At 43.1% G+C, this 24,475-nt stretch overlaps 1 protein-coding gene across 9 annotated transcripts in view; it reads left to right on the top strand.

Moving 5' to 3' along the window:
* ATP13A3 (ATPase 13A3) overlaps positions 1-24,475 on the top strand; it is a 430,700-nt gene that overhangs the window by 60,332 nt on the left and 345,893 nt on the right. For 6 of the 9 annotated variants that reach the window (XM_078666249.1, XM_078666244.1, XM_078666250.1 and 3 more), the window contains exon 2: positions 4,150-4,246. The exons of the other annotated variants lie outside the window; for them this stretch is intronic. The gene's annotated coding sequence lies outside the window, so the exon portion shown is untranslated. The remainder of the gene's footprint in view (positions 1-4,149; positions 4,247-24,475) is intronic. 9 annotated transcript variants of the gene reach the window in all.

The following is a 24,475-nucleotide window of genomic DNA, read 5'->3' as shown; positions in this document are numbered from 1 at the left end:
TTTACAGCCTGCGTGTGTGAGCGCCCTAAACACATGATGCAAATAGTGCTATTTTCACAGCTTTTTTTGTGACTGCACTGACAACATGCTTCCAATAGTGCTGCAGTCACAGCCCTTTACTTTGGCTGAGTCCACCAAGTCTTTCAGAAATCTTCATTTCTTTGCACACAGGTTTGTGTGTTTGTTTGTGTGCACACGCAAGTGACTGCTCTTAACAAGTGATGCAAATAGAGCAGTGATAAGATGTTAAGAGAGTGTGGGCATGCCAGTGGGGGATAAAGTGTACTGCATTGCTAAACACTTATAAGGTCTGAAAGAAGGCGATGCTTATTGGCTATGTCAATGCTTGTTTTAAATTGCTCTCCGTGTTGAGAATACTCGATGTAGGTGCTAACCACCCTATTGTGCTCAGTTTACCAACCCGGGAAGGATGAAGAATGAAGGCTGAATGCTGAGTCTGCCTTGCATGGATTCTGTGGACAGTGAAGTTCACCTCACTGAGCAATACAGATTCTGTGTTTTATCAGCTGCTTTTGGTATCTGGCTAGAGGCTCGTGCACAAAGGGAGCTCGGGTAAGACAATGTACTGGCCCCTGTTCTTCCTACACCATATTGATGTGATCTCCGACGGTAAAGTAGATGTTAACTTTGCACAGTAATTCGCCTTAATCTGTTCTGTGATAGTTAGGCCTTTCTGTTCCTTAGAACAGGCAGCTCAGATCCGTGCTATGCACCACCATGTGATTAGTAGGACTCCTGGCAGCAGTTCCTCTTCTAAATGGAACAAACCGTTTGTTTATTTTCAGTTGTCAAATGTAGTGAATCAGGAAATCTTTCATAAGTCCATATCCGCTATTATCCGGTATATACCCGTGCAGAGGCAGTGTTTACATTCTAAGTGTCGCCTCATCTAAACAGCTCATCGACGGCTTATCTCCAGGCTTTGCTGTTCTTCTCACCCAAGTGACTCCTTATTCGACCTTTACTTTATTAGGGATCACCTGACGTGGCTTCCATGCTCAACAAGCCCAGTTTACAGGACCCAGTAAAATCGTACCCTGTTTATCCTTATGGTTATAATGAGAAGGCTTCTGTATCCCTGTGTGTGGGCACTGAATACCTTCCTTTCCCACTTGCGAACAGTTTACTAACACAAGTGAAGTGCATCTTTCTCAATAAAGGCATAAACCCTTCATGAAGTACTCTGTGGCCTCCAGATCCAGATTTAAGAATGACTCGGGTCTTTATTGAAGCCCCACCTTTGCAGACAGGCGTGGCTCAAGGTTTTATGTTTCTGCTTAGGCTGCGGGAAGCTTTGACTTTATTTTTATTTTTAAAGGTTTTATTTAGCGCTGGCGAGACCCGGAGGTATCGGAGCGCTTTACATGAGCATCAGATCATAGTTACAGGTTACATCGTTACAAAGGTTACACAGTTATTAGAGCATGGCAACATAGTTACTTGTAAGGTCGAGATAAACAATAAGCACAAATAACAAAGGGGGAAAAGCAGGCAGGGGGGAAGATTCAGGGGAGGGGGAGGAGCTGGGGAAGTAGACAGGTAATGAAGGCGGGAAAGAGAAGGGGAGGGTGAAGGACACCGCATGGAAAGAGGAGGGGAAGGGCGACAGGGACACAAACCGGTAGACGAGTCAAAGCAACGTCCAAAGTCCAGTAAGCAGTGATCCCAGGGGGAAGTGGTATCACTTCCCTATCTCAGTTGCGGGAGGCTCCCTTTACGCAGTGGACTCTCTCAAAGGGGTCTCTGAGACTCCAAGGCCTACATACTGGATCCTACCCCAAAAAGGGGAGAAGGAGTGCTTGGGTCTGCAGGAGGGTCTTTGATGACGTGGTCGATTGAAAATCCATTGGTGCACCTAAGCCGAGCTTACACATGAGCATTTTTTATAATGTTAGTCTATTGTAGTAGAGAAAGAACCGCAGGAGACGGCAGGTAAGTTCAGGAGTTCTTTATTTCAGGTGCAGTGCATTCTGGTGGAATCCTTGGCATGCGAGTAACATTCTGTAAAGAATAGAACAATAACTTGAGTGACATATGTACTACATCTATCCTTCAGAAAGCATGTATTTATTTAGAAAAGACTTTCTACAAGCACTTTACGTGTTAGACACTGCCCCCCAGGCTGGGAAGGGTTGGGAAATTTTAGAAACACCCATGGCTTGACGTGCCTGTGTTTTATTCCCAGCCTTTTTCCTTGTCCATTGGCACGCTGGTCATGGTGGGAATCTTACTCCGGTCATGGTAGGAAGTTTACTCCTGTCAGTGGCAGGAGTTCACTTCTGTTTGGTGTGTGAATGGTGAGAGTTATTACTAAGCTGGTAAGAATGTAGATGGAGGAAGTGGTTTCTCCAAAAAGGAGGAACATTTTTCCAGTGTGGGGAAAAAACCCAGCACACTTGTATTATTGTGACATATTAACACATTTATACCTCATGTGCGTCTCGGGTCCAACCCTTTCCCCCCACTAGAGTGGTTAAAGAGTTTTAAAGTGTGTTTCAAACTTTCTCTCTTATAATAAAGCAGCCATGGCAAATGCATTGGCCAGGAGAGTTTGAGAAATCCCAGCTTTGCCCATAACTGAATTTCAAAAGGTCTAGGAGCAGACTCCCAAAAGACCCATGTGTTCTACAAAGCTACTGTGATCCTTCTATCTATATTAAAGAATTTGTCTACCAACTTTCTTACCATATCCAACCACTCTGGCACAAAGGGCCCGACCGTTGTTGGTTATAAAAAGTTGCCTCAAATACTACATTAAAATACAAAGACATTTTGAATTTGGATCATTTCTTGGTTTCGTTTGGCAATGCCAACAAAGGCTCTGCTTTGTTTAGGCAGTATTTGACTTGATACAGTCGACCACATACACCTTAGGATTGTCTCTGATGCTCTGGGTAAGTTATGACTCTGAAATTTGACTTGGTCCTCCTGGTTACTTTAAATGTAACTCCTTTCATATCAAATATCCCACCTGAAATATCGAATGCTCTAACATTAGACACCTTTGCAATATACGAGGTACAACAGCATAGCTGAAGTACCTGAAAAGTACTTCCTGGTCAGATATTTATTATGTTCCCATGATAGAAACCGATTGTAAACTTGTTTACATCTCCATGTCTGAAGTATCTGGGCACAAGGCAAGGAGAGTTGAAGGCCCCTCAATAGTTTCTGAACTGTAGGATGCTTCCCACCCAAGGACTTCCATCAAACGGAATTATCTTCATCCGAAGCTGCAGAACGGAAAGTGGTACCCTCAACCCAAGCATTTCTGATGAGGTCCTTGGCCTGCTGTGAAAGTCCTGGGATTTTCCAGTGTTTTCTGTAATCCGCTATATCATGAGATGTTAACTCCCTTCTTCCATCAAGTGATGTGGAGTCCCCCATGGCTTAGTAGGAGTTCCCGATTTTGGGGAGGTCCAATTGGAAAATCCCAAGAGCGTGCCTTAAGAACTGGATACCATACTTGCGATCCCCATATCTGCACGATGGTCACCACATTCACTGTCAGCTGAGCAGATACTCTTAATATCATTGCAAATGATGTGAAGGCACACCTTGTTTCTGGCCCCAACTTTTGCAGGAAGTCATCTGTGGCTTCCACTTCAGTTCTGGCTCCAAACTGAAGTATCTTGGATGTTGGTAATCCAGTAAGGAGGCAAAGAGACCTATGGAAAATAGACCCAATTGATGCTTGATCACCTTGTACATTAATAGGTATAGCTTTGAAATTTTGAAGGTTCCTGGAGTGCCATTCTGTTGTCTCGTTCTTGCCCCCCCCTCATTGCTATTCGACCATTACCGCCACTTAATTCTCCAGGCAAACGTACCAGAAATCTTTGGCAAAATCTGACAGTATCTTAAACTTTTATCCCAGGTGGTTGATATAAAATAGTATACATATAGCATATAGTATACCATTGAGATGTTGTCAGTCTTGAACACGATACAGCAAAGCACCATATCTTGGTTCCAGGAATATTTGTCCTGTGGAACTCATTTGGACAAAATACCTCACTTGTAGCTCAGAGGTAATCAAATGAGTTTTGTGTGTGTACTCGTTATGTCTGATCCATATGTTTCTTAAGTTGAAAGATTCAATCAACAACACTTTTCTATTTGTTTCAGATTCGGTTGTTCATCTGATCCAAACAAGGAGCAATATGGACAGTGAAAATTAGTGCAGACGACACTGTGCTAAGAAAAGTTCAACCTATATAGAAGTGTGAGTAGACCCTTTACAGAGCCGAAGGCTGTAGATGTATTTGAATCCGTATCTTCAAGAGACTGTATCAAATTGTATACGTGCATACATACATTCCTTCCACATTGTATTTTATATAAGTTTTTATTGGTGTATAAGATAAAATGGTCCAAACCAAAATGATTTGCAGTAAAACTCATAACCCACCACTCCCTTCCCCCTTGCTCTACCACAGCAGTTGCTCAAGACAGATCAAGGAGCAGATTCCTTCCACATGAATTGAAACGTGAATAGCCTGTTGATTGGCTGTTGGACTGTTTCTTTTCCTGAGTTTTCAGAGGAAATGTAATTATTTGTTAACATGTTTAAAGTGAAGAAAGAAAGTCATAATCCTCGCTTCCCGTTCAGACATAGAGTTTGGAACCATAACAAATTGTCTTGATTTTCTGAATTGCCATACTTGAACAAGAGGGGGCCTCAAATAGTGGTGTCTCTGCAGGGAGTCCATAACCACTTTTTTTGTTTTTTTTATTACTCAGAAAAATCTTCAACATAGTCTGCCGTGTTGTCAGGTCTTAGTATTGCCGTGCTAATGCTGTGTTCTCCCTTGGTACTTTCTCTATAGAGTCAAAGCTTCAGGGCTGGAGGTTAGTGGGTATTTTTTAGTGCAGTGCTATTGCATCGGTTTGCCACAGCATCCTCCAGACTGTGACATCTTTCCAAACCAAGGGCTACCTGGCCTCACTCCCATGATACTTTGGTCCCCCATTATTTGAGCATAATCTCACTGAAAATGATCCTCAAAAGGGACCTTGCCCATCCTTCTTATCCACTTGAGAAACATTCCATTGCACACCTGTGTAATTCTGCACTTGATGTACACAATCTTGTATCTGTGCAGTTTGAAGACCAATACCAAAAACGGATGCTATTGTTACCTCTGACGTGAATAGCTCTTGTGTGTACATGTAGGTATTGCCAATGACTCCTCGTGCTCAAGCTAGGCTTCTAAAGTTTTCTGGCCTGATTACGAGTCTGGCAGTCTTCTGGCCGCCAGACTCGCAGTGGCGCAGCAGTGGCCGTCCACCGCCTGCCACATTACGAATTATAAAGTCGATGCGGCTGTGGACTGTCGGCTGTGCCGTTCCCTGGCAGTGGCGCCAAAGTGAAACAACGCAATATGCTGGGGGGGGGGGGGTAGACTGGCGCAGTCCTGCTCAGCATATTACGAGTTCCTGGACCGCCAGCCTTTTCATGGCAGAGCGCTGCCATGAAAAGGCTGGCAGTGCGTGAACAAAGGGGGCCCTACAGGGACTCATGCCCTCTGCCATTGGGATACGTGTCCCCCTGTCTGTACCCCCACAAAGTTCCAGCACAACATGGATGTCCACTCCATGCCGTACTGAAACTTTTTTGCTGTTCCCATTGCGGTGCCTGTTTGGGAATAGCAAATAACCACCGACCGTATTACGAGTTCTGCATTTCCAACTCTTAATACGGTTTGCAGTCCTTGGCCGGTTTTGCACGAGTTTGGCGCAGCAGAGGCGGCGTTGCGCCGTCCCCGCTGCGCCAAACTCGTAATCGGGCCCTTAGTTACTAGACTGGTGAAATCTCAACTCTGAAGAACAGTGTGATGTTGATTATACAGCCCAGCATGTTGTCCCATTATACTCCTATACCAGTAAAGTATGAGCTTGTGGTTTACACCTCTTTTTATTTAATTTTGGTTTTTTTACGAGACACATTTTAATCTTCTAATCTTTTTCCAGAGAGTTGGTAACTATTTGGGTAGACTCGAGATAGGCTGCTACAACTGAATAAAGTGTTGGCAGACACAATGTATTTGCATGGAAGTGCAAACTCCCATTAAGATATATTTTTTGTATTTATAGTTTGGCAATGATGATCTCATTCAGTTCACCTACTAGAATCTCAGTATACCACAGAATGCAGATCAGTGAAGTTTATGGTATGAAACTCAAACCAAAAATACATTTTTGGTTTTGTGTGCCATCAGCACAAAGTGTTTGGTATTTCTTACTAGTTAGTGAGTGAGTTCTTCAGCTCCTGTGACAAACCATCGTTGCTGCCTCTGAAAACCTGTCTTTTTGCTTTATGGAATGTATATTTTTGTGAAACGGATTTAAAAAAATGTGCTATGCACTTTTGTAAGCTGGGTTTCGTGAGGCACAAATGTCTTTTGTTCTAGTTTAGACAGCATCCGGAGTAGGAGGCCCCACGGCTGAATGCAGAGCACTTGCTACTACAATAGCAGAATGCTGTCGTGTAAATATCTTTGGTTGTATGTCGACGTCTTACAATGGTGCTCTGCGAACCTAAACATTGAAACAAAAGTATGTATTCTAGCAGGCATTCTGCGATGTAAATGATAAGGCTGATATTCAGCCCAGAGCTTTTGTTAAAATAGAGCTGTGTACTTACCAAATACCTCTCTATTCATAAAACCATTATGTCACACTTCTTCTCAGAGCGTGGGTGGGCAAATAGCTTTGTTTGTGAGCTTTACTCGAAATCCTTAACCTTTCCTCTCAAAGTTTATGAACCATTGCACCGAAGCGGCTGTTGGGTTGCTTTTCCCTTACTTTTGTGGGTGATATGAAACACATTGCCTGGATTTTTTTTTTTTTAATTCTATTTCTCGCGTGCCTCGAGCGGAGGTTTGTGGAAGAGACTGGAAGAATTGTTGGACGTATTTTTAGTTGTAACGCTTGTTGTTGTTAGTTTTGCTATATTGTATTTCCTTGAGCTGGTGCTGCTCAGTTTCATCTTTCAGTAATTGAACCAATTTTTTCCAGGAGGGAAAAATCGACTGACTGTTCTGTCTTTTGAAACTCGTATTTCACTCTGGACGTCTGGAGGTGGTGCAGTGTTTCATGTCCAACATCTCGCTGTAAATTGTTTCTGATGGAACTCGTCACCTGGCGCAGTTTTTCAGATTGGCAGGATGAGTGAAGGGCACAGTTCTTCATTGAGTAGTATGCATTATATATGCCAGGTGTTTTAGCAGAAGATTCATGGCTGTAGCTAGCAACGTGGTTTTTTTCCTCTCACAAAACCATTCTCCTGAGCAGATATCCTTCACTGCATCGTTGTAACATTTTATTGTTGTAAATAAATGATCTGGCCTTTTTCGATATCTGTCTTTGTATTGGTGCACTCCCCAAAACTCCCGCCACCCAAATAATGATATGTCCTCTCACTCGCTCACTCTCTCACTCTCTCACTCTCTCACTCTCTCACTCTCTCACTCTCTCACTCTCTCACTCACTCTCTCTCTCTCTCTCTCTCTCTCGTGCATGTTATATCAGAAACATAACCTCTCACCCACTGCCCATCTTTCTCTTACACACACTCCCCCTCCTCACAGTGTCACGCACATTTTCATTTTAAACCAAAATATAATATATGCGTGAGTATTCGATCCTGTGTCTGTTATTCAGTTCTGTTTTGTTCTCAGTGCTGTAATAGCACAGAATCACCGAAGACTTGGAGAACCCGTCCCATCATGTATATTGTTTATCTGAATGCAATGTACAAAACGATACCACCGACCTGCCTGTCTGATTGAATAGGTGAGTCTACTTCCCATGGCTCTGGTGCCACACAGATAACTGTCCCTCTTTGCCAAATGACTTTTTTTTTTTTAAATGTGAAAAGAAACCCTGTTGAGCCCAGTCCCTGAATACAACCAAGGTCCAGATCCGCTAACACTTTGCGTCACAGATGCACCACTTTTTGTTTTGGGGGGGGGGGGGGGCAGACCTGGTGCAAAATGTTCTTTGTGATTTACAAAGCCATGCAAATCAGGGTTGCATGGCTTTGCGTTGTTTTGCGTGCGGGATGTATTCCATGGGTGGAGTATAGGCATTACCATGAATCAACCTCTTAATTTTGACGTAATCCACATGTACTAAGGGGAGCAAAGCTGGATTTGCTACAAAACGCTACTGTTCCCTGAACTAGGTGTTACAAGGAGAAATATCTTTATTTCTCCTCATTACTTTCTCTTTCTATGCGTTCTGCATCTGGAGCATGCATAGAAAAAGAGGAAAATGCCTTTTCTGCATCTGGAGCATGCATAGAAAAAGAGGAAAATGCCTCTAAGGATTGCTTTTGTGCAAGAAAGTATCCCTTTCTGCACAAAAACAATCCTGCCTGCAATGCAGGCACCCTTTCACCATGGTGCAAGGGTGCCTGTACTGCCATTAGGCAGCGCACAGTGCGCCTGCGCTATGAGACAACAGAAGTGTACCATATTTTAGTAGATATGAACCATTTCACCTGTCTCCCTTTCAATCACTGCAGCTCAGTAACCGTGCTTCCTGCCCGTGGTTACATGAAAAATTGATAAATATCCCCCACACGTCAATTTCCATCCAAGGGATTTATATGTTCAGGAACAGCGTTCACAAACATTTCCCATTTGAGAAAACCTATGTGTTGCAGTTCCTTAAGAAATAATTTGTAGTTGCCTGTTAGTTTACTGTTCATTCGATAATTTATAACTAGAGCAGATCCATTCTGCGGGCCTTGGACCATCTGTCTTTAGAAAGTCCTCTAAAGTGCAGGTGTTTACTGTTCAGCTATTCTGTCCAAAACCAGTCCATTGAAGAAGCAAGGTTGTATAAACTACGCAAGATGACTTCAGATGGCACGGACACCAGTGGTGTCATGTGGCCCTTCTATGAAGGGTGGGGGTGGCTCTACTTTTACCTCATCAAAACCTTTAAGATTCCAGATTATGAAGTGAAGTCTCTCAATTTCCTCCCTCGGAAACCGGGGATTCTGGATATTCTATGTTATTGGTTACCATCTCATCCTCTCCAGCTGAATATCGTACTCCTGATAGCTTTTGTAGTGACCACTGCATTCGTACTAGTCACTACTGAGTTCCTCCTGCCGTGTGTCTTCTGGCAATTTTTTTAGTGCTTTTGAGAAAGGAAGATATTTTTGATAAAGGTTTAATCAGATGTGTAAAGACTGATCTTTACAAGCATAACTTTCACATTTGCAGACTCAAGATTTGTGGAATTTTATATTTTTAAGATGCACTTCCAAATCTTTAAATTCTGCTGCTGTGAAACAATTGCTGCATTCACTGGTTTAGTGTGTGGCCAGGATTATGTGTCTCTTTGGACAAGGCTCCCTGCATATGCAGGTGAACGAACACAGTCTTATAGGTTTATGGGTATTCACACACCTCTTGCAAACAATTTCTCTTGCTGGAGATGCTGGTGCCTTTACAGATAGATAATGAAGGAGGGGGGGGGGGGGGGTCACTCCTTTATTGCGTTCTGTAGTGTGATATTTTTTCCCAGTTTTCCCATGAAGTTTAATAAAGTTACTTGTGCTAATGTGCATCTCCTGCCTAGTGAGATGCTTGCTCAAACTTTACGCTTAGGAATACTCCCAAGAAATCTACAACTGTGGGAGATTTACAGAAGGACTTTTAGCACTGCTAGTGTCTCGCGACATGGTTCGGGGATTTCACTCGCTGACCAGAGTCTGATTTTGCTTTCGATGATGTGCTACTGGTATTGTGTTGGTCATATTTAATATGCTGTGGGTGTGTAATTATATTTTGAGGGTGTAAGGTGTGGGCCTTCCAAAAGATATGCATCTCTAGGTCGGTAGGCATGATCCAAAAGTCCATGACGCAGTGTCCAAAGTGCCCCGGAGCCATAAAAGTGTAACTATTCTTCTGGCATTGTTTTTTTTTTTAAGTGGTGCAAAACAAGTCCAGCATCCTTTTATTTAACACAAATTCTAGATAGGCTGTGGACCAATGAAGTGACCTAGAATGAAGGACTCCTCCATGGTGGTGAATCAGTATGCTTTCAAGCAGTTTATGGACGTCAGTTGGGTTCCCATTTAGTGGGTAGTCTTTCATCTTTCAGCTGTGCATTTGTGGATGAAAACCATTGCCCCACAGAAGGTGACAATGTACCATATGAAAGTATTGATTTATTCTAACTTTCAGGGATATATTGCAACTGAAGAAGAAAACAACCCTAGCTCCAAAAGGAATTAGTGTTAAAGCTTCAACAAGCGGAGGCTGTTTTTAGGTCGAGCCTGGGCAGCGCATGTGCTGCTCTGCAAGCCAAGCTGTATTGTAGTATGTACTTGAAGCCCCGCCCACTCTCCGCCCATATTTGTCATTGGCTTGTGTCCTTGTTCTTCATAAATGCTGGCTTCTGATTCATTATTAGGCTTGTTGGTGCCTCCTTGGTACCACCTTGTCATCATTTCTTCATTTTGTAACCTTCCTTGAGGACTGGCCCTTTTACTTCGGTTGGTACAATGTACGTCTTCTTTAGTCTTTCAGCACTATTTTCTTTAATGAGTTTCTCTTACTGCATGAGGGTCTCTCGTGTGTGGTTTTGACCTCCAGCTTGTTTATTTAGCAAACCGGGAGCTCTTCATGGTCCACAGGAGACAGAAGGGGGCAACTCACTGATGCCTTCAAGCATTTGGCATGCAGTAGGTCTCTCAAATGCCAGAGTTTAAGCTATTGGCATTGTAAATGACAATGCCTTTTATTTATGTTTCAAAAAACAAAACATAAATAAAAGGAATTGTCATTTACAATGCCAATAGCTCAAACTCGCGTAAATGCAAGACCTATTGCATTGCAGAGGCTTGTTTAGACTTGGGGTGTTGTGTGAATCTGGACCTGTTCATGAACATAGAAATCTGAAAGTGCAACCTGCACACTTAATTGTGGCTAGAAAAGTGTCTGTTGTTGATGCTCTCGTAATGGATGATGTATATGCTTCCTCAATTGCTATTCATATAACATGAAATTGATGATCTTTTCTCCAAAAAGTTATTAGGTTTTATTTTGGTAACACCATGTCGACCCCAGAGAACTCACTTTCAATCTTCATTTGTATGCTTCTGGCACAACCTCCCCTTATAACATAGAGGAAGGTTCTTTGCTTTTCCCGCTCTTTCTTGTGCTCCGTTAACTAGTGTGTTGCTTTCTATCTCTCTAAGTGCAGTAAAGACTCCTAAAATGTAGCCTTACACTAAAATGATGTGGGGGGTTTCAGTTTGATGCAATGTTGGTGCTGTCGTGGGTTGATTACATCAAAACTGCTGGGCTCTGACACGTCCCTTTGCAAGGTTACCTGACAGGCTGTGTACATTCCTTTTTAGTTGGTAAAGATCAGGTAACTGATTTGGATAAATCCACCCGTTATGTGCATGAACGGGCTCAGGCTGACTCTTATCCATGTTTCTATTCATGCTTCATGAAGTCCCCATCAGAATCGATGGGCCTTGCCTATTTGATGTTTGTTGTAGCGAGAACCATGTTATTCTAAGCATTACTAGAGTAAGGTGGCTAAGTGAGCTGCTTTTTGCTCGGTTGCTTTGTACTTGTGACCTCAGCAAGGTGGTCATATATGTGTGCTGTTGTAGGCTGAGTTGCCGTCTCATTTGAACCTCAAGTCTTTCTGTCTGTTTTATTGAGCTCACTACAACTCTGTAAAAAGAGTTTTGTAAGCTCGATGTCAAGAGGACTTCTTATTGTATTTCTCCCAGAGCAGGGCTACAAGGATAGCCCAATAGCTGCTTGTTAAATATTATGCTCAGGAGTGATGCTGAGAAGACTAAAATACTACTTGAGCAAGTTGCCTATATGGGGCATCATTAGATGGTTGATTTGGCACAAGTGCATTCTTCATAGCAGTGAAGCTCATGTTTTTTTGGGCAAGGTTACCACAGTGTGAACAATGATAATATGGCTCATAATATTCAGGATAGTAATTATGGTGATAATTCGATTTTTAAAAGTGGTCCTATTCATTACTTGTTTTTAAAACAACACTTTATTCCCATATCCGTATCCTTCAAATACCATCTGGTGATGTCACTGGATTCCATACTTCTTGTTGAGGTCCGCAGGCAGCAATCTGATCTTCTCTGGTCATGTTCTGAAAACCCTAGTCTCTTCTTACCAACTCTACGACTGAACTAAAGTTAGACCAACTCCTTTGCAGGATCTTATTTTGCCTACATTCTTCCTCGTTGCTATATGTTACTTTTCCATTTTGTTTTAGAATGTGGATCGATGGAGAGATTTCCACTTTATTTGCTCTACTCAACAACTTCTCACTGGGTGTTAGGTCACCCTAATCCAGTAAGCGTTTTGCTTCATAGAACATATTTATGTGAGTTTCCTCTTTTTGTTTTCACACGCTTTTCCTACTGCCAAGGAGAGCAGTAACTGTTAAGCTAAGTAATGTGGTACTGCTAAATACGTTTGCAGCTCCATAAAATTGATTTAAATGCTGGAATGTCATAGAAGGTAGGGCACAATTTTCATACTGGCAGAGTATTTGATACACTACCCATTTTATCCATCTCTAGAACCAAGGGCTTTTATCTTGCTTAGAAGTATTTGGAGTATCTTGCCAAAGAGCAGGAAGACGTGAAGTCATTCACGTCTACTGTAAGTGCAGCAGTAGGAATTCAGGGCCCACCCCAGACATGATGTGTTCTTGTCTCACTTTGTTGTTTCACCCATAGTTTAGAAAGTGACCAGTCGCAGTTGTCCATTGTACGTGGAAGGAAGGGTTTGGCCTTAAGTATAATATCCCTTTTTTTTTTCTTTTTGCGGTACTGATAAGATCAGGGCTCGTGCACGCGCATGGGTCTGCATCCCTAAGTCCTCAGCGAATTGTTTGCGTGGTTTGAATAGAATAGGCCAACCACCAGTCTGGTGGCTGCAGGCATATCCTTCGAGGGTCCAATTAAAGTTTGCAATTGTTCAAAATAAACAAACCATGCCAATTTTCTTTGATATTGCACTCTTCAGATAAGCCCGAAAAGCCCTTTGGAGACCTTTTTTTAGATTTTAGACAAAATAGTTCACTGGCAGGACTTCCCTTCTGATATGGCCTCTGTTTATTAAGAGCCGACTCGCTGAGCCCCTGATAACAAAAGGAATTGGAGAGCGATGTTGATGGACTGCTGCTGGTAAGAGTTATGCCCTTTTGGCCAATATTTTAAAATTGTTTTACTAGAGCAACAATGCAATTAATCCGAATAACCGAAAATAACTATATTGTAATGCGTGATTGTGTAGGCAGTTGTCAAAAAGGTACATTATCAGTTCTCAGATTAAAAAAATTGCAAAATAGTTGAGTTTAGCAATAGAAAAAAAAGTCAGCCTGAACCTTTAATCTTTCCAGAGGATTATTAAACTGGTAAACCGAGTGGCTGGCTGTTCTCTGAAATGCAAGGGGACTTTTCACTTTTATAACCTGCAACTTCAACTGAAATTAAATGGAATGAGGCAGTGCTTAAAATGTTTGGTCGTTTTTAGAGTACCCATGGCTCTGTGTGCTGGTCGGTTGCAGTGTCTGTTGCTTTTCTAATGCACCTGTAATGCACGTGTAATTCGGGGATTTTTCTGCAGCATAAACTATTGTAAGTAATGTGTTCACAGTGCACCAGGGCTCGGCAGTTTTTCCCCGCTGCCTGGCAAATGAGCACTTCTGTCCCATAATCTTGTACCAAACGTGGTTCGACATTTACCCTGACAGGTGCCAAACTGACATTCCGCACCCATTGGTCAGTTGGTGCAAAAGTAATTTTAGCAGTAGTTCCCAGCCCCATTGTTAATGCAGAATTGGTTAACACTGTGTGATCCTGCTCCTGTTCTTTCACTTGTGTATAGCCATCTATAATGCTCAGGAACCCTTCTAACCCGTTTATTGTGCCCACTGCCAGTGCTTTTATGGAAATATAGAAGTGCAGGCACTCACTAGTTAGAATACCTGTGAAGTGCAAGTACTGTACCACTACATTTATCGCAGCAGGTTGACACGTGCAGGCACTCACTAGTTAGAATACCTGTGAAGTGCAAGTACTGTACCACTACATTTATCGCAGCAGGTTGACACGTGCAGGCACTCACTAGTTAGAATACCTGTGAAGTGCAAGTACTGTACCACTACATTTATCGCAGCAGGTTGAGAAGGGCAGGCATTCACCCTTTCAAATTAAACAAGTGCAGGTACTCCATACCAGACAGTACCTGCTCATTCAAAGCACAGCCTACAGCTGTTAAACTCCCGCGAGATTCTTTTGTAGAATAGGTGATTGATGTCGCATATGCACCTTTTGCCGTTTTTTCTATGTGTTTTTATTTTAGCTACATGACCCAGGCAGTTTGGAACCAGATACACTCCTCCAAATCTAACCAGCTCTGCTGCAGGCTGGTTTCTGGGAGCACCAGGGTATACCAGTTGAAAGGGATGTGTGTGGATTTGTCAGTTGGTCTGATCAGTTTCCAGAAGGAGATGATCTGTTAAACACAAGTAGTTTATCCTAACTTGGTGCACAGAGGAGCTTTGCTCATGCAGCTCAAAGTGTCACCTCTTGACATTGTATTGAGGTGAAGGAATTCCTCGTATCTGTGACATCTGTAATCGGACTGTCCATAATCTTGTTCACAATCTAATAAGGGCTCGCAACACATTTTGCATCGTTTTTCCAGAACAACCCTTGCCACCTGGAGACGCAGGTGGTAGTTCTAGTCGGTTTTCTGTGTCTCGCTTTCTTCTCAGTTGGACTCTGTGCAGAAACCCAGTTGGCATAAGGGCATGTGTGCCTTCTTTATTTAATGTCCTTTATGTTCGTTTTTCACTTCTTGATGTAGCCTTTCAAATAAAGGGACTTTTCTTTTCTGTGAGCTTGATGCACTTTCCATTCCAGTGACGAAGACAATCACTAAATGTCGACACAAAATGGCAGCATTTTTCGTTTAGTGCAAACCTAAGTGTCCAATGTAAAGTGTATATTTTGTTTTAAGCAATCGCAGGTATTTGTATCTGGTATTGTTGCCCCTTTATGTTTTTGCTATGAAATAATTAAAAATGTGATTTAAACCTGGAAATAAGCGACTGTTTATGTTGCTATTGGCTAATTAGGCATATGCGCCTTCTGTGGGAGGAACTAGTCCCACAAACCATGTATCTATTTACACTAGATCAGTGTTTCCGAAACTGGGGTCCGAGGACCCCCAGGGGTCCGTGACACATTCCCAGGGGGTCCGTAGGCAGCAGTTCTAAAAGCACAGCAATGTTTCTTGTATAATTAGCAGCTTTCAGAGCAACAATAAAAGTGTCAAGATAATGCCAGTGAATAATGGACCTGCTGGAGAGAGATGAGAGTTTTGTTCAGTGGCAGCTTTGACTTAACTAATGTAGCACAGAGGGTTAATGTGCCTACTGCGACGAACATGTAACATGCATTTTAAAAAGCAGTATTTTATGTGCATAGGTCTGTGGTTACTGCTTTTATCACAGAGATTCTTTTGTTAATGTGCACTTCATAAGTGACAATCGTAATCTAGCAGAGGGACCTATAAACTGTCAACAAAGAGCTGCTTGCAAACTGCATTGTACCAGTTAGTAAAGTATGCTTTTCCCCAGTCATTCATTATCCTGATGCTGCTAAAAAGATTAGGATGGACATACATTTTTACTGTTAAAGTCAGTGCTAGCCACTGTGTTATGTTCTGAATCCTGAGTTTTGCTTTCCCAGACCAGGCACTCTGTAAAAATGCCTACCAGTATGGATGACATGTGAAAACTACACCTTGTAGTCCCCTTTATCTTATGTAAAATGTTCTATACACTGATTTACATGTATGATTCATTGTCTCTGTGTGTGTGATGTAGAGTGCTCTGACATCCTACAATGGTATGAGAGATGCTATAAAACACATGAAATACATGTGACAGAGGGGCTATTCCTTCAATATAAAATACTAAGGGCCAGATCTACTATCTGTTTTTATATGCAGAAACGGGTTCGCAAACCCGTTTGCGCATGCAAAAACCTATTGGGCCATGTACATAGCCTATTTTGCGAGTCGCAATTTTTTTGCGACTCGCTAAATAGGTTTTGCAACTAGCTATTTGGAAGGAACATTCCCTTCCACATAGCGAGTCTCAAAACCATGTACAAATGTTTTGCGACTGCAATTGCGGTCGCAAAACCCTCGCAATTACCACCTATTTCAAGTAGATGGTTATGCATTCCCAAATGGGAAGGGGTCCCCAGCTGATCCCTTCCCCGTTGCAAATGCATGCAAAATTAATTTTTAAGGGTAGGCAGTGGTCCCATGGACCACTGCCTGACCTTAAAAAACAAAACAAAAATGCTTCATTTTCTTTTTTTTTAAATGCATGGTAAACGGGCTGCATTTTTTTTTTAAACTGCTTTATTTAAAAGCATTCCCAGACATGGTGGTCTGCTGAGGCCAGCAGGCTACCATCCCTGGGCGGGCTGGCATTCCCAATAGGCTCGCAATCTGTGACCCCACTGGGAAACCCAAACAGTGTTAAACACACTGTTGTACATTTCATTTAGCGATTCGCAATTTGCCACTTGTAATGTGTCGCCAATTGAGAGGCGCTAAATGAAATGGTCGTACATCTGGCCCCAAAATCCTTAGTACTTTGAGTATTTGTTTTGTGTGCACACGTGTGTTTTTTTTTAATTACTTTTTTTAATATTGGAAATTTAAATCATACAAATTGCTCGGGGGTCCCCGGCTTCCAGTGGTGACTCAATGGGGGTCCTCAGGAGTCAAAAGCTTGGGAACCACTGCACTAGATTATTCCTTTGTCTGCCCCAGGAAGGCTGTACTAATTCTTCCCTTACTTGAAGATAGTTTTATTTACTTGATCTAATTGAATCATGATGTACTACCTTTTTTGAGACCAATATATGGAATCACTGTACGTGTGTGTGGTGTGTGTGTTTCCTTTTTGTGAGTTTGTGTCTTCCTGACATATAGCATCCTTTCTTTCACACTAGTAGTTCCACCTTCATCACACACTTCTGTTGTCTTGCCACCGCACATCTGCCTAATGCCACCACACATATTCTCCCATACAATACTTTTCTCTCCTTCTTGCATCATCCCACCCTGCCCCACTCCCCCTTTTGCCTGTGACCACATTTTTCACTTGCCCTCCCCAAAGCTACTCCACTTCATCCTCACCTGTCGCACACACATATATTTGCAAATCACCCCTACCATTGTTTACACATCTGTTCTCGCCCACCCAACCTTTTATTCTACCTGAACACCCCCGTGCTTTACTACACTATACACCCTAATCTCTCACTAGATCCTAACTAAGCACACTCTGCTCTAACACATGTATAATGACATTTCCTGTCATTTCAGATAGTCTTTTCAAATGTGTTTATACCAGCCTGGTAGTAAAGTCCTCCTGGGCACCATTGTTGCCAACAGAAAAGGTGTTTTATTTTTCTACTGTGGATATATAGCATTACAATATTACATTTTGTCCAATTAAAATGGGTATTATTTCTTTTATTAATCAATCCATGCTCCTCAGCCTTTATGTTGACCCTCTAAGAGCTTCGTTACGAGGCAAAAAGAGTTTCATTCTTCGATATGTAGATAATATAGACAATTATCTCAATCTCTTTAAAATTAATGAGTCTGAAAATTCTTTTGGAAAAAGCTTATGAACTTATCTCGTCCTTCCCCATGAAATAAACCCTACAAAAACCATACTTCATCAATCTCTTACCCCTCCTCTCTCCCTCCTGTTACAAATGGTTAAAATTGCTCTCACTGGTTAGAGCGGCAGACCCTGATGCAGAGGTCTAGCCCGGGACCAGGGTTCAATTCCCCGCCTCGGCGGGTCTTGGGCTCAAAATTCCACGGACCTGATAATTCTCACCTCAGTGCCTATTCCAATCATGGAGTCCCACTCTGCAACTCTGGGCAATAGCTTCGTTAATCTCCACAACGCTAAGGATGCCTGACCTCCACCTTGGGGGTGCCCAGGAGTGGACACCTCACAGGGAAAGCCAGGATGGGTTCCACAGCGGTATTCGTACAAGCGCCTTGAGACCCTTGCGGGTGAGTAGTGCGCTATACAAGTATCAATTTACATTTACAATTTACATTTACACCTCAATTGTCATGACCATATAATTATTTGTTCAAATATCATTTTTTTAATTTTATTTTACCAATGAAGAAGCTTTATTTTTGGGAATTATTCACCAATTTGAATTTTTTCTTTCGAAATTTTCAATACACAGGGACCATAACTGATATCATGTTAACAACAATAAACACAACACATAGACAATGCACAACACAAATATTACATTACAAACAAATGTTGAAACCTCACTTTTTGCTTAGGTTCTTTTAGTGAAACCTTATTTTGAAGGAATTCCCTTGCAATACAGTAATTGAATTGTTTCTTCAAGGGCACCAACCAAACGGTGACCCTACTGGGCTCATGGAAAACAGTCGCCAATCTTAATCAAATCAGTTGATAATGAACATCAGTGGTACTACATACATAGAACACTTGTTTGGTGATTTGAAAACAGTTAACGCGTTTCGAACCCTTCCGTTTTTTCATTTTAGGGTCCTTCTCAGGACTCCGAACACAAAAGAGCTCTTTTCTTCGAGAATTGTAATTTAAATACAAAATCAATTTCCACCTTTTATTACACCGCTATATCCGAAGGGGCAATCGTTCTCATATAATCAATCTACGAGAGAGCCTTCTCCCTATCCGTTGCTAAGTACCTTGTTTTTATCGCATTCGTTTGTCTCGGCCGAAGCATATGTTCATTTGCAGAGCAGTTGCGCAAGGTGGTGTATTCAGGAAATGGGCATAAAACTCCACCCACTTTCCGCTCCTCTTTTTAATTGGCTCCTGTCCCTGTCCTTTGTAAATGGTGACTTTTCACTGGTCAACAGACTCCGTAGTCCCTCCTTAGTACTTCCTTGTCTCTTCTTATTACCTCCCATTAGGACACCCCTTTTACATGTGTTACACCCTAGGATTTAATTACAGCCTCAGAACACTATTTTCCTAAAAGGCTTCAGGCCGGACACACTCTTGGTCGTAAGAAAAGCTGGCAGTGGTTGCTTTACTGACTAGCACATCTCACATTCATATGCGACCTTCTGTAAATGACTCTTCATCAGCTCCACACAGACTACACCCTAATCTGGAATTAATATAATAATTATTTTGTCAAATTTCAAAGCTACTGATTTTATATATGGACATAGCTATTTGAATGCAATTGTGGTACTGTCTTGCGTGCAATGCATTATGAGTAGGGTGGATTTACTATATCTTCTGGAGGGTGCAGTACCATATGTGGCCAAGGGAGGTCCCATGAGACCTCTTTTGGCCACAAATGGTACTGCACCCTGCCACATGGCTAGTTAAAAAACATTGCCATTTATAATGCCAATAACTCCAACACCAACAAATGCAAGACCAATTACATTTCCAATGCAATAGGTCTCACATGTGTTAAAGTTAGAGCTGTTGTAGTTGAACATGACAATGTTTTTTACTTTTGCTTTTTCATACCGTTGGCAAAAGGGCTATGCAAATATAATAACTCTGCTGCAAATAAAAAACAAAAGTAAAAAACAGATGTTTTCAACACTAACAGCTATAACTTTAACAAATGCCAGACCTATTGCTTTGCAAATGCTTGTTATTTTGTTGTTGTTTGGTGTCTCACGCAATGTCATCTTTGATGTTGGTGGGGGCCATCAGATTCACCCACTATTTTAAGTGGTATTGGTTTCAAGACTTTCTAAAATATTTGCATCCAGAGATTCGCTGGTGGTTTCATACTTTGAAGCCAGAGAGTAATGCAAAAAAGACATGCATGGCCTTTTTGTAGAGACTCTAGTTTCAGAGATCGAGGAAATTAACTTTATGCCAAACTATTCTATCTGTATTTTAAATCGGTAATGCTAGGTTGTTTGTCGTTTTTTTGCTTTTGGAAAATATTTTTGTGGTCTTTAGACACGCAGGTTTCATGGTTTAGTTCTGGATGAATGCTGTTTTGAGAAGTTGTTGATTTGTGGAGAGCAGTCTCATTCATTAAATGGAGCAGCAAATCCGGAGATACTGTGAGCTGGAGAGTGTCCAGCGAGCTTTCTGCTTGTGTGACGTGGGTGGTAAGTTTCCTCTGGTCATCGCGTAACAGGCACAGTTCCACTACCAGTGCATCCAATCTTGTGTAGTTTATGCAATGGCAGCAAGTATTTTGTCCAACTTAGCATCCGCTTGCACTGTTGGCGGTCCCTCTTGCAATGTTGTCTGGTCTACCGGATCATTGGTCCCAGCATCTGGGCACCTCACCGGCTAAGAGCCCCCTGCCCCTGATCCTGGTCGCCCCATACCAAGTTTGTATGTGTCGTCCTCTGCACAGCGGGCTGCAGGGGTTCAGGGTGGGCAGAATCTGGGGGAGGTGGGGTACTCGCCCACTACCATGTGGTCCGCGCTGTGGGTAGACACTGGCTGTGTCCAAAACTTTGCAGGCCTCTTCAGAGTGGTCAAGTCAGGCTGCTCATTATATTCAGGCTGGGGAAGGGACCCCTGGGCCAGTGCTATCAAGAGGGGGTTACGGCCGATGTGTAGAGCAGGCCGATGTCGCAAGCACTGTGGCCCCCCAGGGCCTACTCACGTTGTCAGCCAGTCAGTTCTTGGATCTGACAGCTGTGGATGAGCGTGGGTCACTGCGCCGCCAGGGGCGCGGTTGAAGAACAACTGGGGCCGCCGCTGTGAGCAGTGGGTTGCAGGGGCTGGTTCCTGGCAGTGCATACTCCGCGTCACACAAGACCAGTCCCTGTCAGCAGAAGCCTGGTGAGACAGCTGGTTTCTGCATACAGGAATAGGGAGGCGGGAAACTAGTCTTGAAATCGGTAGTCTGCTGCCTGACTCTGGAGGGTTGGCATGTATGGCAGTCCCGCTTCTCACCGTCAAATGGCTCGTGTACAGGCCTCTCCGGTGGGTGCGGGCCGGGTGTAGTGCCCAATGCCCGATGTCTCGTCAACCCTAGAAATGCTCAGGGGATGCTGCTCGTCCCCGAAACATAATCCTCAGTTCTTACAACGGCGAAGATGGCGGCAGTTGGTTTCGGATCGTGGGTCGCCTGCCTGGTTCGCGACCACCATCTTGCAGCCGCTAGCCATGCCCCTCTCAGTAACAAACAACAAGCAGTTTGCTCTCTCGACATAATAATGTCCTTGCCCCTCTACTGGGGCACAGTAACTTCCCATCAGTATTACTTCAAACTGACTTTTGATGCTCTACAGTGTCTACACCATTACTTGTTCAATCAGTTCCTCCACCATAGCTATAGTGCTCAGACAAGAAGAATCAATCATTTGTTCATAGGTAGTATGCTTTTATTTGTGTTTTAGTCAAAACTCCCCGTTTTCATCCCCCCTGACAAAAAACAATGAAGGTAACAAAAACTGTGATCTCCGGTTTGTCTTTTAATCTTATCTGAGGACTAACGCCCACCTCCCACCTCCCTAAAGCCTTACATCCCCTCCACTCTGCACGCGATGTATAAAGTGTGTAGCTTGATACAAGTAACGTCCACTGGTTTTTACTCGGGGATATTAATTTTATTACTAATAGTACTCCTCTCGTTGGTTTTACTGGTGTGTTCTCGCACAGCCTCTTCCAGCGTTATGCTACTTTCAAATGGACACAAAGAGGAATGTATTTTTCCCTGTTGTGTTGGTCTATAACCCATGTGTGCAAAATAGTCTTTTCCATTAGTTGGAGTTTCTTTTTCCACTCTAAAACATGTAAACAGATGTATGGATGGTTTTGAGCTACTGGATGGATTTATACTAATCTAAAACAGGAGTATGTTTTTTTTTTTTAATAAGGGATATTTTCATGTCCCATTCTGTTCAGCATTTTTGAGGTGAAAAAAATGTACCTGTAGGATTTCAAAAACGAAGTGCAGCCTTTCGGACCCCTCTTGTAAATGTACCTGCCACTCGACCAATCTGCACAAACTTGAATCTGAGTTGGAGTACTCTCTGCACCTCCTCCATCCCTGGCCACTGTATCACGTGGGAGCTCTACAACACAAGGATCAGCGCCATGCACTCAGGCTTCCTTCCCAGCCAGGCAATCCCCTGTGCCCTTGTCCCTATCACCACAATCTGATACCACCCAATGTGCCCCTGTCCCTACTACCACAATCTGATGGCACCCAGTGTGCCCCTGTCCCTACCACCACAGTCTGATGGCACCCTGTCCCTACCACCACAATCTGATACCACCCAGTGTGCCCCTGCCCTACCACCACAATCTGATACCACCCAGTGTGCCCCTGTCCCTACCACCACAATCTGATACCACCCAATATGCCCCGGTCCACACCACCACAATCTGATGGCACCCAATTTACCCCGTTCCACGCCACCACAATCGGATGCCACCCAATGTGCTCCAGTCACTACCACCACAATCTGATACCACCCAATGTGCCCCGGTCCACACCACCACAATCTGATGGCATCCAGTGTGCCCCTTTCCCTACCACCACAATCTGATACCACCCAATGTGCCCCGGTCCACACCACCACAATCTGATACCACCCAATTTACCCCGGTCCACACCACCACAATCTGATGCCACCCAATGTGCCCCTGTGTGGAGATTTACGCTTTATGGAGAATTATTTTTTAAATTCATCATCCAACTCTCCAAGTAATAGAAAACTCATTTCCAATGGGCTCATTGTTTTGAACTATAACTGAAGCGTAGCTATACATGTATGTAAAGATACATAGAATACAGATTTTACCTATCTTGCGCGTGTTCATTTCAAAGTGTGCATGGGTTAATTTTATAGAGACTGTGCCACTAAATTGCTACTGGGACTATGGCACCGTAGTAATTATTGGGGCTTGACACCTCCAGGTCATACGCAATGCATTATTTTCTAGTCTCAGGTCTAACATCAGCATTGACCTTGCAATGAATACTGTAACTGTAATGCTACTGGTTTCTTGTGATCAAAGTAATTCTCATTGTTGCCTGTATCTCGTGTTTTGAGTCTGTTATGAAACCAAGTAATTCTGTGTTTCTTGTTCATCCTACCGGGTTTATCCTAGGGCATACTGTTTCATAAGAGGAAGAGCTTCAAATTAAACTAGAATTTCAGAGTTATGGCTATTAAACCTGCTACTGTGATGCTCTAGATTTCTATGAATGCAGCCTAATGCACATAATATGCTCCACTTGTAACTTATTGTACAAATTATACCATTAGTCCTATTTTTAGGTTGAAGCCTATTGGACAGTGTTAAGGACATTTGGGGACGTTCAGAAAGCTGACCTAGGAATGGATTACGTCCATTTTATGACACTCCACTCCCCTTCACTCTAAAACACTACGACCCGCCATGTCACTCGACTCTACACCACTCCAATCTATGTCACTCACTACACAACACACACTACACGCTTCTCCACTCCACCCCACTCCACCTCCACTCCATTTCGCTACAATATACCCCATTCTACTCCACTCTACCTCAATTTACCCCACCCATCTCTTCCCCACTCTATTCCTGTCTACTCCACTCCACTCTGCTCCACCCCACTTCAATCTACCCCACTCCAGTGCAATCTAATCCACCCACTGCAGTCTACCCCTACTCCACTGCAATCTAATCGACTCCTCTCGGTCTACCCCACTCCACTCAATCTACCCCACCCTATCTAACCAAAGTATCCCCACCTCACTCCAATCTATCCTACTCCGCCTAATTCTACAATACTCCAGTCTACTCCACTCCAATCTACCCCAGTCCAATTTACCCCAACCACTCCAAACACCACTTCAATCTGTTCAACTCATCTCCACTTTAATCTACCCCACTCCTCTCTGATCTACTCCACTCCAATCTGTAACCGTTTACCCCTCTCCAATCTACCCCTCGCCACCCTACCACACTCCTCAGATCTACTCCACTCCAATACACCCCAATATACCCCTCTCCAATCTACCCCTTTCCGCTCCGCTTCAAACTACCCCACTTTGGCCCACTCCACTCCAAACTACTGCACCCCAATCTGTCCTACTCTAATTCATCAAATCTACCTCACTCCTTTCAAATCTACCCCACTCCACAATAATCTACAGCACTCCACTCTTTCCCAATCTCTCATTCCATTCCGATCTATCCAACTCCACTCCGATCTATCGAACTCCACTCCCACCCACCCACTCTACCCAGCTCCACTCTACCCCAATCTACCCCACTCCAATCTACCCACTACAGTCCACCCAGCATACTCTACCCCAATTTACCCCGTTCCACCCCGCTCCAATCTACCCCACCACAAAAATTACCCTAT

This window comes from Lissotriton helveticus, chromosome 11, assembly GCF_964261635.1.
Source record: "Lissotriton helveticus chromosome 11, aLisHel1.1, whole genome shotgun sequence".
Lineage (NCBI taxonomy): Eukaryota > Metazoa > Chordata > Amphibia > Caudata > Salamandridae > Lissotriton > Lissotriton helveticus.
The sequence above is the reverse complement of the archived record's forward strand: the minus strand, read 5'-3'. Positions and strand labels throughout refer to the sequence as shown.